Below are 16,015 nucleotides of genomic sequence, written 5' to 3' on the forward strand. Positions count from 1 at the left end.
GTTTTACTACCTCTTGGGAGGGGCAGGAAGAGTGGAAAAGCATCAGCCTGGTCATCCTATATTAGTTGTACCTCCTGTGATAGCTGATCATGGATCAGTAGTGACAGTGCAGAGGTCTGTTACTCAAGCTGTTGTCCCATCTGAAGGGGGTGGTGATCATTCTTCAAAAAAGACTATTGGTAATACAAGAGAAAAAATATATATATAACGTCTCTTGATCGCCCTATGAGTTTGCTTCCAACTACAAAAATGATTACACACGCCTTAATTTCCTGATACCAATATCTTTCACAGGCTTTGTTCAAGGTCAATACAACATTATTTTAACTCTCATTGCATTCTCAACCATTTTACATATTATTGAAAAGATGGTGGGGAGTGAGTAATGAGACTGTCATTTATTATAAAGTCAAGTTAATGCTTGTAAGCTACTTGAGCATTGCTTTTGTGCTTTATGATGTTGTGAATCAATTAGTTCTGTGATTTTGTATTCTTTGGAGCAGTGCTGGAAGTTCGTTAGAATTATTCTTTCTGCGAGTGTAACAGTCCTGCAAACACTGCACTAGTGAATAACAATGAGGGCCCTTTAGACAGTGAAAAGCTACCTTTGATGTTACATTGCTGGTGCAACGTGGCACTTATTCTCAGTGTCGTGGTTAGCAAGACTGATGGTGATGTGCAATGGAACTGTTACTCTTAGGAGCACTGCACTGCTAACACCATCATATCCCTGATGTTATGTAAGATGATTGCATAACTTTACTGCAGCAAATTATTGCTTTTAATCCTTAACATACCTTGGATTATTCTGATCTGGCGAAGTCTTCTGGTTTTTGAAAAGGTCTTTGGAGCCATTTTTTTAGCTATTCAAAATCCAAATAGTTGCAGCTTGTTCTCCTCGCCAATGAATGTTGGAATTTTAGAGGAAGCAGGAAAAGATAATTGGGAGAAGAGTGAGTAGGGAGGGTAGGGTTAGCAGTTGTCGTATGTTTATTTTCACTTGAGCAACTCAACGTATTGTATAGCGCCTTAATGTAGAAAAATATACCAAGGTACTTTATAGAGGCATAGTCAAAAAAAATGCCCACTGAGAAGGAGATATTCAGAAGGGTAATAGAAAGCTTGGCCTAAGATGTGAAGGGTCTTAAAGGAGGAGAAGGAAAAAGAGGGGTTGAGGGAAAGAATTCCAGAGCATCAAGCCCAGGAGACTAAAGGCAGGCCAGCAATGGTGGGCATGCACAAGAGGCTGGAGTTGGAGGAACAGTGTTTGAGGGGAGTGGTGGTGAGGGTTGGGTGTGGATGGGTACTGCTGGAGGGATTTAAACATGAGAATTTTAAATTGGAAATGTTGGTGGGGGGGACCTGGAGCCAATGTAGATAAGTTGCCTGTCTGTTGTAGTGGCATAGAGTTAATATTCCAGTAATAGAGCTGCCCTGATCTTTGAGTAGATTTACTACAATAATAAGTGATTGCTTCAGCATCACATTGGGCTCAATTTTGGCCAAGCCCGTTTTTCGGCGCACTTACCGGAGTTGAGCCGCTTATCTACCTTCCGAAGCGCGGCGAAAATTTCTTTTGCCACTTTGGCCGCTGACCGGCCTCTTCACTGCAGTCGCGCAGTGTGGCCAGTTGAGTCGGGGGTGGAGCCTGCGTTCTGCGCTGGAAAATGTGCCGGGACGTCTGCACATGCGCAGTGGAGTCCGCTGGTGATGTCTGCGCATGAGCGGTAGCGCTAAGAGTTGGCAATCGGCCATTTTTAAAGAGCTAGCTAGCTGCTTGTGTTTTGGTGCGAGAAGGAGTGCTGTGGTAGGAAAATCACTGCTGACATCAAGAAGCAGTGCTGTATTTGTAAAAATCACTGCTGCATGCAAAATAAGGACTGTGTGTTTGGAAAAATCACTGTGTGTCTAACAGCATTGAAAAAATGCTGAGAGTGTCTCAGAGCAGCTGCAACAATACAGCAAGCAGCAACGTGGACCAAGAACAAAGAATTTCTTGCATGAAGAAGTGGAGATACTAGTTAATGTCATTGAGAACGGATGGCAGGAGCTGAATACCAAAGAAATGAAGAAATGCTGGAACCAAGTTGCAGAAGATTTCTGCGCATTGGTGAACACCAAGAGATCTGGAAGCCAGTGTAAAAAAAAATGGCAGGACCTTGGTCAAGTAGTTAGTGTAAGTAATATTTTCATTTATTCAATGCAATTGCAATTGTAAATTTGACCAGCTGTATATGTCCCACCCAGCAGAAAGACATCCTCTCTTAAAAAGTTGCATTTTCATCTTTGCAGAAGAAATTGTCCCACAACAAAAGGGAAAGAACTCGAACAGGAGGAGGCCCGCCAAATCTGCACCCACTGACACCCTCATGATGGCTAAGTTATGCAGCATGCTGCACACAACAGTAAACTGACTGACAATCTCAGGGGAGTATTGCAAATAGCCTCCAGAATGGTCCAGGCATCGGAAACGCTGTTTCAAGATGCCAATGGTCCTCTCAATGATGCTGCGCATCGCAATGTGTGACATGTTGTATTGATGGTCAGCTTCCGTCCGGGTTACGCATAGGGGTGTCATGAGCCCATAGGGGCGAGGCCATACCCTTTGTCTCCCAGTAGCCAGCTCTGCCCTTCTGGCGGCTGCTCAAACATGTCAGATAGAACGCTGTCGCATAGGATGAACGCATCATGGGTGCTGCCAGGGTATCTCGCATCGACTGGCATGATGCAATGTATGTTGTCACACACGAGCTGCACATTAATGGAGTGGAAGGCTTTTCTATTCCTGAACTGCTCGGCATTCTCCAAAAGTGCTCGCAAGGTGAGGCGGGTACAATCAATGCAGCCCTGTACCTTTGGGAAGCCAGCAATCCTTGAGAACCCCACAGCCCTGTCATGATTGCTTGGGCGGTCATTGGGAACTTGGTGAAGTCATTCCTCCATGCATACAGTGCAGCCGTGACCTGGTGAATGGAGACATGTATTGCATGTTGAGAGATGGCGCACACATCTCTAGTTGTAGCTTGAAACGATCCAGAGGCATAGAATGAAAGTGCAGCTGTAACCTTCACTTCAACTGACAAAGCAGTCCACCTGTCACTTCTTGGCTGCATGTCTGGTCTCAGAAACTCTCAGATCTCACGGACAACTTTTCTGTGGAAACACAGCCCTGACACATTCTGCATCACTCAGGTGCAGGTAAGAATGCCTGACTTGAAATTGCCGACATAGGTAAGGCCTCCTGGCCAGCAGCCTACGGACTCTGAGGTTCCTGATGTGATGAGCTCTAATCAATTGTCTCCTATATAGCACAATGATGCAGAACGCTTGCAAAAGATATGGCATTGTCAATATTGCCCCCATACTTAAAGTTAAACTTTCAAAGAAGGTCAAAATGGCAGGAAAGCCGGCAGCACAGGTTTGCAGTTCTCTCTCTCTCAACCCCACCCCACAAAGTCTGTATGGATGGACCACACCCAAAGGTCCTTTATCCTATCCTCTCCCCCTCCCCCCCTTGAGTCTTGTGATCTCCCTCTGCTCTCTACTCCCCCCTTGAGACTTGTGACTTCTCTCTCTCCTCCACCCCCCCACTCCCCCAGCCTCTCCATTGAATTGCAGCCTCTCCCACTCTGTGGCCCCCGATGCTTGCCAGCTCCCTTCCTCCCTCCCTCCCTCCACCCCCCACCCCCCAGCCTCTCCATTGATTTGCTTGCTGCAGTCTCTCCGTTGAATCCCGATGCCGGCCAGTTCAATTGCTCCTGCCCCTAGCCCAGGCTGAGTGGCCTCCCGGTGCGATGTTCCGCACCTAGCCCAGGCCGAGTGGCCTCCCGCACCGGCTGGCCCGCTGCCTTCCTGGGCCAAGTTTGAAGATGAAGGTAGGACTTACTTCAATTTTTTATTTCTTATTGAATTCTTAGTACTTTTTGTTTGCAAGGTTTGGTGGTTTGTAAGGCTTGGTGCTATAGTTGCAGGTCCTCTCCGCTTCCCTTCCCGCCCCTATCCCAGGCCAAATGGCCTCCGATGTATCTACCTGCACCGATTTCTTTAACTCTCCACAAGGGTTTTCTGAAGTGGTCACATACGCTGGCCTAAGTATAAATGGAGTAACTATTAGCTGGCCAAAGTTGACTAAATGGGCAGAACTGACGTAGGTGGCTGGTAATGCTCCCTTTTGAGAAAAAAAAACTAACCTAAAAAAATCGTAACTAACTCAGTTGCGCTGGTGCAAATTGATTGGGGAAAATGGGGATTTTTAAGTTACGCCAGAAAAACCAACTTACTCCAAAAAAAAAACGGAGCAACTCCTGGCCAAAATTGAGCCCAATGTGTGGACTGAAAAACTTTAAAAAACATATTCCACCAGAAGAGGAAACCCAAGACTAAAGTTCTCCATAACACAACAGCAGCCTAAAGGTTAGTCTCGCTGCAACAAATTATCCTGTGATTGGATAGCGATTTTATAAATAATGCCTGCAATATAAATTTAAGCAGTACATTGAGGTAGAGTTAAATCTCTCAATTATTCACAGATATTTCATTAAATCTTCCATTCACATTGTGATTATTGTTTATTCAGCACTTCAGGAGCTGTTATAATTCTTTTGCAGAAGAACCATTAAGCACAGGGAGAGCTTTAATCTTTCCTTGGCCATTATGCAATGCGCTGTCTCAGTTGGCCTGACTAATGCATTTATGGAATTTATTCCTATGGTCCCTGTGACAGCCATCCAGATACATACAGCATCCAGATAACAACTACTCCTGCCCTTTCAAACTGATACAGTTGCTAAAGGACGTTCCTGTCTGGACAATATAAGATTCCAACATATGCTGCAGGAAAGGGGTTTCCTGTGATTGTGGTCATTCGAAGCATAAAGCTTACTGCCAATAAGGACATATGTTGACGACTAAGTCCAACACTGCCTTCAATGTGCCAGTGCAGCCTTCAGTCGCCCGAGGAAGAGGGTGTTTGAAGACCGGGAGCTCAAATCCAGCACCAAGCTCATAGTCTACAGAGCAGTAGTGATACCCACCCTCTTATATGTTTCAGAGACATAGACTATGTACAGCAGACACCTCAGAGCACTGGAGAATTATCACCAACGCTGCCTCCGCTAAATCCTGCAAATCCATTGGCAGGATAGGCGCACCAACATCAGTGTTCTCGTTCAGGCTAAATCCCTAGCATCGAAGCATTGACCACGCTTGGCCAACTCTGATGGACGGGCCACATCGTCCGCATGCCTGATACGAGACTCCCAAAACAAGTGCTCTACTCAGGACTCTGACGCGGCAAGCGGCAGGACTATGACACGGCAAGCGAGCCCCAGGTGGACAGAGGAAACGCTTCAAGGACACCTTCAAAGCCTCCTTGAAAAAGTGCATCATCCCCACCGACACCTGGGAATCCCTGGCCCAAGATCGCTCAAAGTGGAGGAGAAGCATCGGGGAAGGCGACAAACACCTCGAGTCTCTTCGCCGGGCGCACGTAGAAGCCAAGCGCAAACAGCGGAAGGAGCGCAAGACAACCCAAGCACCCCACTCACCCGTCCCTCCAACCACCGCCTGCCCCACCTATGACAGTGACTGTAGGTCTCGCATTGGACTCATCAGTCACCTGAGAACTCATATTAGTGTGGAAGCAAGTCATGCTCGACTCCGAGGGACTGCCCGAGAAGGAGAAGAAGGAAGAGTCTTTGGACAGATGTTCAAATTTGGGTGCATGTTCTTGTAGTCTGCAAAATCTTGCAAGGTATGGAATGGCATTTAGACTTTTAAGATCGCACTATGATGTTGATGTTTGTATATTGCAATCCCTCCAGCAGGACCCTTGGTGAGAGTATTGCTAAATCTGGGAAGCTGTCAAACTGTAGATTGAGGCAAGTCCAGAGCCGTTCTTATGTGCCGCCAGCTTTTATGCTGTACTGGGCACATTCCTAAGCCCAAGGATGGAATGAACTAAGCTAGTATAAAATTGTCATTTATGTACATGCTGCTTGTAGCCAACAAATGGTGTCATTGTTGGAGGCCACTGAGCAGCTGGCACATGGTGCTGCTCTGGTATAAAAGGCCAGCCATTTTGTGAGTCAGGCACTTTGGGCCAAAATAAAGCAGAAGCAATGTTGTACCTTGTTCAGTTAAACAGTACTTAGTTTGTACCTTTATGGCATACATAACAAAAATGTTCTCTGGATCTTTACAAATTAAGTGATTTGGATTTAATCCTATAAATCGAAAATGTAGCTCCAGAGAGAAGAGATTTTTTGTGTCGCTCAGAATGTATCATACACCACTTTAAATATCGGGTTGCTGCTCCTGGTGGAATATGCTTACTTTCCTTTGGTAATTGAGTCTAGTTGTTCTGCTTTTCAATAGTCCACTGCCTTTATACGTCATGTGGGTTTCTGTATGAAGAATCGAAGAAATATTTGGTGCTTATTTTTTCTGCTCATCAAGGTGGGGATGTCAATGCTGACAATAAACGATTGAAGAAGAAAATGTTGATTTTGTGAGGTGTCTTCTGGGCAGTGCAAAATTTTTTCTAATTGATACCCCTTGACCAAACAACCCATTTACCACTAAAAGTGGAATTCAGCAGAAATATCGTATCTGAGAGAATTCTGTATCCAATGCACATCTTAGAAACTGCCAAATCCTAGGTCTCGATCAATTTTTTAATTACATGGAGCTCCAAGCAACAGAAATATAACACCCTTGGAAAGTAGCTTCATAAAAGTCATCTTTCTAAATTAGGAAGCTTTCTAGTGGTGAACAAGTGCAATGTACAATTTATCATTAAGTACATTGAAGATCAGATAACGTCTCCTGGGAATCTATGTCTGTATGGCTGTTCAGCAAGAGGATGGAAATAGATTTATCTATTGATCCAAATACAGAAGAGGTTAAAGAAAGCCGGGTGTAATACTAGCTACAGGTGATTCCACTAAAAATCTGAGGTTTCATGTAACTTCTAACAGACTGAAGCGTCTAGGAATCTCAGTAACATCTAACTGTTGGCGATGTGATGGCAAAATGCAAGGAATCTTACCACACTGCATATTGGGGAATCCCTGTCTGGAGTAAAAGTAAAACAGGGAAGGTGGCTCAACCGTGGTTAACAAAGAAAATTAAGGATAGTGTTAAATCCAAGGAAGAAGCATATAAATTGGCCAGAAAAAGCAACAAACCTGAGGACTGGGAGAAATTTAGAATTCAGCAGAGGAGGACAAAGGGTTTAATTAAGAGGGGGAAAATAGAGTATGAGAAGAAGCTTGCCGGGAACATAAAAACTGACTGCAAAAGCTTTGATAGATCTGTGAAGAGAAAAAGATTAGTGAAGACAAACGTAGGTCCCTTGCAGTCGGATTCAGGTGAATTTATAATGGGGAACAAAGAAATGGCAGACCAGTTGAACAAATACTTTGGTTCTGTCTTCACGAAGAAAGACACAAGTAACCTTCTGGAAGTACTAGGGGACCGAGGGTCGAGTGAGAAGGAGGAACTGAGGATATCCTTATTAGGCGGGAAATTGTGTTAGGGAAATTGATGGGATTGAAGGCCGATAAATCCCCAGGGCCTGATAGTCTACATCCCAGAGTATTTAAGGAAGTGGCCCTAGAAATAGTGGATGTATTGGTAATCATTTTCTAACAGTCTACCGACTCTGGATCAGTTCCTATGGACTGGAGGGTAGCTAATGTAACACCACTTTTTAAAAAGGGAGGGAGAGAGAAAGCGGGTAATTATAGACCGGTTAGCCTGACATCAGTAGTGGGGAAAATGTTGGAATCAATTATTAAAGATGAAATAGCAGCGCATTTGGAAAACAGTGACAGGATTGGTCCAAGTCAGCATGGATTTATGAAGGGGAAACCATGCTTGACAAATCTTCTGGAATCTTTTGAGGATGTAACTAGCAGAGTGGACAAAGGAGAACCAGTGGATGTGGTGTATTTGGACTTTCAAAAGGCTTTTGACAAGGTCCTCTACAAGAGATTGGTGTGCAAAGTCAAAGCACATGGTATTGTGGGTAATATACTGACATGGATGGAGAACTGGTTGGCAGACAGGAAGCAGAGAGTTGGGATAAACGGGTCCTTTTCAAAATGGCAAGCAGTGACTAGTGGAGTGCCGCAGGGCTCAGTGCTGGGATCCCAGCTCTTTACAATATAGATCAATGATTTGGATGAAGGAATTGAGTGTAATATCTCCAAGTTTGCAGATGACACTAAACTGGGTGGCGGTGTGAGCTGTGAGGGGGACGCTAGGAGGCTGCAGGGTGATTTGGACAGGTTAGATGAGTGGGCAAATGCATGGTAGATGCGGTATAATGTGGATAAATGTGAGGTTATCCACTTTGGGGGCAAAAACGTGAAGACAGAATATTATCTGAATGGCGGCAGATTAGGAAAAGGGGAGGTGCAACGAGACCTGGGTGTCATGGTTCATCAGTCATTGAAAGTTGGCATACAGGTACAGCAGGCGGTGAAGAAGGCAAATGGTATGTTGGCATTCATAGCTATGGGATTTGAATATAGGAGCAGGGAGGTCTTACTGCAGTTGTACAGAGCCTTGGTGAGGCCTCACCTGGAATATTGTGTTCAGTTTTGGTCTCCTAATCTGAGGAAGGACATTCTTGCTATTGAGGGAGTGCAGCGAAGGTTCACCTGACTGATTTCCGGGATGGCAGGACTTACATATGAGGAGAGACTGGATCAACTGGGCCTTTATACATTGGAGTTTAGAAGGATGAGAGGGGATCTCATAGAAACATATAAGATTCTGACGGGACTGGACAGGTTAGATACAGGTAGAATGTTCCCGATGTTGGTGAAGTCCAGAACCAGGGGACACAGTCTTAGGATAAGGGGTAGGCCATTTAGTACTGAGATGAGTTAAAAATTCTTCACTCAGAGAGTTGTTAACCTGTGAAATTTCCTGCCGCAGAAAATTGTTGATGCCAGTTCATTGGATATATTCAAGAGTGAGTTAGATATGGCCCTTACAGCTAAGGGGATCAAGGGGTATGGAGAGAAAGCAGGAAAGGGGTACTGAGGGAATGATCAGCCATGATCTTATTGAATGTTGGTGCAGGCTCGAAGGGCAGAATGGCCTACTCCTGCACCTATTTTCTATGTTTCTATGAACCAGTGGAACAAAGATTCTGGAAGTATATGGTGGGTTCCCTAAAGATAGCCCTTAAGGTATATATTCCTAACCCCTATTAAATGTCCCAATTGTTATGTGGTCTAGACCACAAAACCAATATCCACTTGTGTTTATAGAGCACCTTTATTGTAGTGAACTGTCCCAAGATGCTTCATAGTTGGGAGTCAGACCTGTGCAGGAGTAGGAGGGGACCCTGCAAAGATGACCTAAGTTAGCTCTTCAACAACATCTTTAAAGAATGACATTTGAGGTGGGAAGAGTTATTACAAGATGAAGGTGTCGAGGGAGGTAATTCCAGTGTGTAGAGGAAAGACACAAATGGAGGCGGGGGTGTGTGCTTGGGAGCTGGTGTAGGAAAATACAGCATTGAAAAAGCCAAGGGTGCAGACAGGGATGTAGGATTCAAGGAGACTGGAATGAGATTAAAGGAGATTTAAAAACAACAAGGATTTTTGAAGTTAATGCACTAGGTTCTGGTGGCCAGCAAGGATTGACATGATAGGTGAACAGGATTTCATACGGGAATGGATGGCGTTCTGGGAGCATTATGGCTCTCCTGTACTTATAGAAATATCCAAGTTTCAACCTACTTTAGATGGCCATCTTCCCTACTGTTCAGATTAAATGTGCTGATATTGGGAAAGAGGGAGGGAGACTCATTGCAATCTCAAAACTGGCAAGCCCGTAGGTCAAATAAACTGAGGTCTCACACACGTAGCTCTTTGCAGGAGTAATTATAAATGGGAAGGCCTGGCCAGTCAAGTCAATTGTGTTGAATACTAAGTGCGGGTGAAATTGCCCCTTTTTTGCGCCCCGTTAGCGCCTCCGGAGATATTTACCCAGGGGAGGGGGCGCTACTACCTCCCAGGAAGTTGCCCCGGAGGTTTGGGAGGCAATGCCTTGGCATCGCCACGCCTGTGGTTAGTGCCCCAGGCCCCCGCGCAATTGGTGATTACTTCTTTGCCGTGCACAGCGACCCGTCACTGACCCGCTCCAACCCCTTACCGACCCCTGGGGGAAATTGCCCTGCGGGTTGCGAGGCTGGCACAGGCAGATGTCAACAGCAACTTCGCAGCACCCCGGGCCGCCATCTTTGTTGGTCTGCCGCCTCTTGGGTCAGTCCGATCATGGCAGCCCTAGTGTGGTCCGGGCCGCCATCATGCAGCCAGGCACTCCAGCTTGTGTGCCGGGCTGCTGGCCTGGTCTCACGTGGCCCTAGTGGTCCAGTAGCGGCCACCAAATGGAAGGGGAGAGGTGTTGCATTGCGTCAGCACTATTGCACCGGCACTGCCCTCAAAGGAAGCAGCACTCCGCTTCCTTTGAGGGCGGTAGGCCCAGTTCCACATCGGGGTTGGAACTTCCAGGCCGGGCGATAAAAGTCCCGGCCCTGGAAGGTTACCGTCCCCGATCGGGGTGCGGGCAATTTTGCCTCCAGAATCTAGGCTGATTCCGGAGATGAGGGGGTTACCTTATAATGATAGATTGAGTAGACTGGGTCTTTACTCGTTGGAGTTCAGAAGGATGAGGGGTGATCTTATAGAAACATTTAAAATAATGAAAGGGATAGACAAGACAGAGGCAGAGAGGTTATTTCCACTGGTCGGGGCAACTAGAACTAGGGGGCACAGCCTCAAAATACGGGGGAGCCAATTTAAAACCGAGTTGCAAAGTAATTTCTCCTCCCAGAGAGTTGTGAATCGGTGGAATTCTCTGCCCAAGGAAGCAGTTGAGGCTAGCTCATTGAATGTATTCAAATCACAGATAGATAGATTTTTAACCAATAAGGGAATTAAGAGTTATGGGGAGTGGGCGGGTAAGTGGAGTTGAGTCCACGGCCAGATCAGCCATGATCTTGTTGAATGGCGGAGCAGGCTCGAGGGGCTAGATGGCCTACTCCTGTTCCTAATTCTTATGTTCTTATGTTCTTATGTATGTAACCCACCCCAGGGATCGTTCTCATGGTGATTTGGCATACATTATTGAACCGCAACTCACAGAAAATAAATTCATCAAATAAAATTCAAGATTAATTTTAAGATCCAGAAACTTGATTAATTTAAAATTACATTATATGTCTGTATTATAATGGCAACTCATTGGAGCAGCTATAAAATGCTGAGACTACACTTCACATCCAAGTCCTCCCACAGTGAGTTCCTTATCTCGGTTTTCCTGGCTGGCGAAGGTGCCAAGTGGCAGATCAGGCTTCAAAGCAGGTTGTGAAACTGATTGTGTCATCCTGCCTGCCGTTGGGCACCTCCGACTGCTTAGCCAAGAACAGTGCTGGCAGAGGTTTGGCAGCAGGCTGGCGTTGCCCTTTCTCCAGGAATGGTACGTCGAGATGAGGAAAAAACTTTTTGTGAACTTTTGTGTTTATCAAGTTAACGGATGTTAATGCTGGGGAATAGAGCATTTTTTAAAGTATAAATTTTGCACTTATAAGCATTAAGCAATCTCAGGTCATGTGTAGTAAATGGAGTAAAGCTCCCACACTCTGTCCTAATAATGTACCTTAACACCAACTTCAGAAGACCACCAGTACTTCATCTACATGGTATATTTTACTTCCTACCCCAGCTACCTTTGAGTGTCACTATCCTGTCAAGGTAAGACGCCCTTACACATTTCACTTCACACTCTAAAGTTTTATTCCATTGTTCTGGACGGGATTCAAATTACAAAACAAAGTAATGTTTACTTTCTTCAAATTGTGAGCATTCATAAAAAATAGGAGCAGGAGAACAGAAGTAGGCCATTTAGCCCCTCGAGCCTGTTCTGCCATTCAATGAGGTCACGCCTGATCTGTGATCTAACTCCACATAACCTTTGCTCCATATCCCTTAATACCTTTGACATTAAAGCAAAGAATCTAAGATTTTAGTCAGGGCTATAACTAGCTCACAGATACGGATTTAGGATAATGGAAGTCATTGATATTTTTGAATCCCCTTTTGTCCCGGCCCCTCTCGAAGGCAGTAGCTCGTGCCTACATGCTAGATGCCTACAGCCCCGTTCTACATCTACCAACAGCTGTCTGGTTGTTAACCCAATTGACCATTTTCTACGTGTAGACAGGCAGTTTTATCATGGGCAGCTTCACAGTTGAGCCTGACCCTTTACTCAGCTGAGTAAGGTGCATTCCTGTCGCGTTATTTAGTGACTAGATATCTTGCCTATTTTTTCCTATCCTAGCTGAGGATTGATTTAATGAGTAATACTTCACTCCTATGCTGGCTAAGATAGCTAACTGAGCACATATTAAGGACTGAATTTGGGCCTTATTGTTCTGGTGGACTGGGAATCATGCTACCCGCTGAGTTATTCAGTTAGTAATTGGTCATTTTTAATTTTACGAGATATAAATGGGAGAAATATATGTGTCAATGAACTCAGATACAAGCAATAATGTCAATTACTGCTGTTATACATAAGACAATATGACTTTAATGGATTGTCCAATTGAGACCAGGAGAATTGAAGTAGCAGTGACAGAAGGGCATCAAGTTACAACAGTTCAGTCAGGAGCTCATGAATACTTTCAGAAATGTGACAATTAGAAGCAAAAAAACTGCAAAGGCAGAGTTATGACTGAAAGAATGATTGATTTCTCATTGGAAAGTCTTCCAGCAGTGTGTAGAATAATAAAGTGCACTTGTCAGAATAAGGGAGTGTGCTCCAGCTAACCATGAAAGAAAAAAAGAGAAAGACTTCCATTTATATTGCGCCTTTCATGACCACTACCACCAACAACTTATATTTATATAGCGCCTTTAATGTAGTGAATTGTCCCAAGGCGCTTCACAGGAGTATTTTGAGGTAAAAAGTTTAACACCGAGCCACATAAATTAATTAGGGCAGGAAGAGGTAGGTTTTAAGGAGCGCCTTGAAGGAGGAGAACGAGGTAGAGAGGCGGAGAGATTTAGGCAGAGTGTTCCAGAGCATAGGCCCCAGGCAACAGAAGGCACAGCCACCAATAGTTGAGTAATTATAATCAGGGATGCTCAAGGGTGCAGAATTAGAGGAGCCCAGACATTTTGAGGGGTTGTGGGGCTGGAGGAGATTACAGAGATAGGAAGGAATGAGGCAATGGAGGGATTTGAAAACAAGGATGAGAATTTTGAAATCGAGGCGTTGCTTAACCGGGAGCCAATGCAGGTCAGTGAGCACAGGGGTGATGGATGAGTGGGACTTGGTGCGAGTTAGGACACGGGCAGCCGAGTTTTGGATCACCTCTAGTTTAAGTAGGGTAGAATGTGGGAAGCCAGCCAGGAGTGCGTTGGAATAGTCAAGTCTAGAGGTAACAAAAGCATGGATGAGGGCTTCAACAGCCGATGAGCTGAGGCAAGGACGGAGATGGGCGATGTTATGAAGGTGGAAATAGGCGGTCTTAGTTATGCCATGGAAATATGGTTGAAAGCTAATTTCAGGAACAAATATGACACCAAGGTTGTGAATAGTCTGGTTCAGTCTCAGACAGAAGTTGGGGAGAGGGATGGAGTCAGTGGCTAGGGAACGGAGTTTGTGGCGGGGGCCATTAACAATGGCTTTGGTCTTTCCGATATTCAATTGGAGAAAGTTTCTGCTCATCCAGAACTGGATGTCCGGCAAGGAGACTGGCAATTTAGAGACCGTGCAAGAGTCGAGGGAAGTGAGGTAGAGCTGGGTGTCATCAGCATACATGTGGAAGAGAAGCTGTTGTAAATGATTCTCTGGCTGTGATTAGATCGATAAGAATGGAACCAGGCGAGTGCAGTCCCACCCAGCTGGACGACAGTGGAGAGGGATAGAGTGATCAACCGTGTCAAAGGCTGCAGACAATCAAGAAGGATGAGGAGGGACAGTTTGCCTTTAGCCTTGCAAAAAGCAAAACAATTACCATCTCACCGTGTGCACCCCCCCATTCAGTGTCATAAAATTGCCGGATTTGTATCGTTAATATGACTGAATCTCACCACAGACATTTAGGACTGGTAAGGACCCTCTTAATGACATGATTTATGGTCTTAACATGCCACTCAACCTTGGAGGCCGAGAATGGGAACTAAGGGGTCAAGTTTCGACCTGAGTTGCTCCTATTTTTTTGGAGCAACTAGTTTATCTTAGAATGGAGTATCTTAGAAATTGCAATTCTAGTGAGTTAGAACAGTTTCATTTTAGAACAGATTTTTCAAAAGTGGGTGTGTCCGGCCACTTACGCCTGTTTTGCAAGTTTAGGCAGCAAAAATTTATTCAAAACTAACTTAGAATGGAGTAAGTGTAGATTTTTGTACGCTCAGAAAAACCTTGGCGTAGGGAACGAAAGATGGGGGGGGGGGGGGGGGGCAAGGGAAGTTTATAAACATTAAACACTTCACTTTTACAAATAAAGAGCCATCATCAATAATAAATAAATCAATAAATCAATCCTAATAAATTAAAAAATAAAAAATGAAAAAAAAGTTAAGAATCACTCAATAAATAACAAATTATTTCTACTCACCTACTGCAGCACCAGGGAGAAGAGGGTGGGGGGAGATAAGAGAAGAAGACATGGGGGTGAAAGAAGAAGATGAGGGGGGGAAAGAGAAGAAGATGGGGGGGAAGTGAAGATGGAGGGGAAGAGAGGAAAATGTGGGGGGGTGGGGAGAAGAGAGGAAAATGTGGGGGGGTGGGGAGAAGAGAGGAAAATGTGGGGGGGTGGGGAGAAGAGAGGAAGATGGGGGGGGGGAGAAGAGAGGAAGATGGGGGGGGGAGAAGAGAGGAAGATGGGGGGGGGGAGAAGAGAGGAAGATGGGGGGGGGGGGAGAAGAGAGGAAGATGGGGGGGGGGGGAGAAGAGAGGAAGATGGGGGGGGGAGAAGAGAGGAAGATGGGGGGGGGGAGAAGAGAGGAAGATGGGGGGGGGGAGAAGAGAGGAAGATGGGGGGGGGGAGAAGAGAGGAAGATGGGGGGCGGGGGGGAGAAGACGACGAAGAAGCCAGGCCCTGCCGATGGCTTCGGGCGGGGGCCGCCCCCAGTGAGATGTGGGCAGGCAGGCCCCACCGACGACGAAGAAGCCGGGCCCTGCTGAGGACTTTGGGCGTGGCCCGCATGCAGCGGATGCCGGGCTGCCAACTCTTTGGGCGGGGCCCGCCCCAGCGAGATGCAGGGCGGGTGGGCCCAGTTGACGTCGAGGAAGCCGGGCCCCGCCGAGGACTATGGGCGTGGCCCGCATGCAGCCAATGCCCAGCTGCTGCCGCCGCCGACATCTCTTCGGGCGGGGCCCGCCCCAACAAGGTGCAGGGCGGGCTGGCCCCGCCACCGAGGTAAGATGCGCAGGCCACTCGGCCTGGGATAGGGTCGTCGCCCCGGAGACAGGATGTCGGCAGCTGCGCGTAGGCTGTAGCTCCGCCCCCAGCAGCTCCTGCTGCACAACGCCAAAGTGGAATTGGGCCTATAGCTATCTGAGAATCGTGAGGTAAGTATTCGGCGCAATTTCTGTTCTATAAATTAGGCGGCCTCTCCGATGTGTGCCGTTCTAGTGGGCGGCCGAAACTTGACTCCAATGAAACTGTGTAGTCTCACTTGTGTAGGTAGTAAATTATTCCTAGAAACTATTTACATTTTTAATTGTAAATGTTTTAATTCTTTTCTTACTTTTCCTTCTTGTTCTCTCTCTCACTCTTAATCCAATCTCTATCCCTCTCTTTATTTCTCCTTCTCCATCTAATTTGACTCCAATTCAGCCTATCTCCTTCGCCTGTCGTTAAGTCCATTTTTTTCGCGATCCTTAAATCTCATTGGTTAAGGAGATAATCCATTATACCTGATGTTCGGGAGGTCCCAGCTGCTCCGGTGACCTTGCCGCAATGTTATCAATTTGCGTTTCC

The 16,015-nt window shown here is 45.9% G+C and overlaps 1 long non-coding RNA gene across 1 annotated transcript in view; it reads right to left on the reverse strand.

The window, feature by feature from the left end:
• The window catches only part of LOC139227841 (uncharacterized), a 50,565-nt gene extending 35,867 nt beyond the window's left edge, over nucleotides 1-14,698 (reverse strand). The window contains exon 1 of the long non-coding RNA XR_011587480.1: nucleotides 14,648-14,698. This is a non-coding gene — a long non-coding RNA (uncharacterized lncRNA). The remainder of the gene's footprint in view (nucleotides 1-14,647) is intronic.
• Between the last annotated feature and the right edge of the window lie 1,317 nt (nucleotides 14,699-16,015).

This window comes from Pristiophorus japonicus, chromosome 17, assembly GCF_044704955.1.
Source record: "Pristiophorus japonicus isolate sPriJap1 chromosome 17, sPriJap1.hap1, whole genome shotgun sequence".
NCBI lineage: Eukaryota > Metazoa > Chordata > Chondrichthyes > Pristiophoridae > Pristiophorus > Pristiophorus japonicus.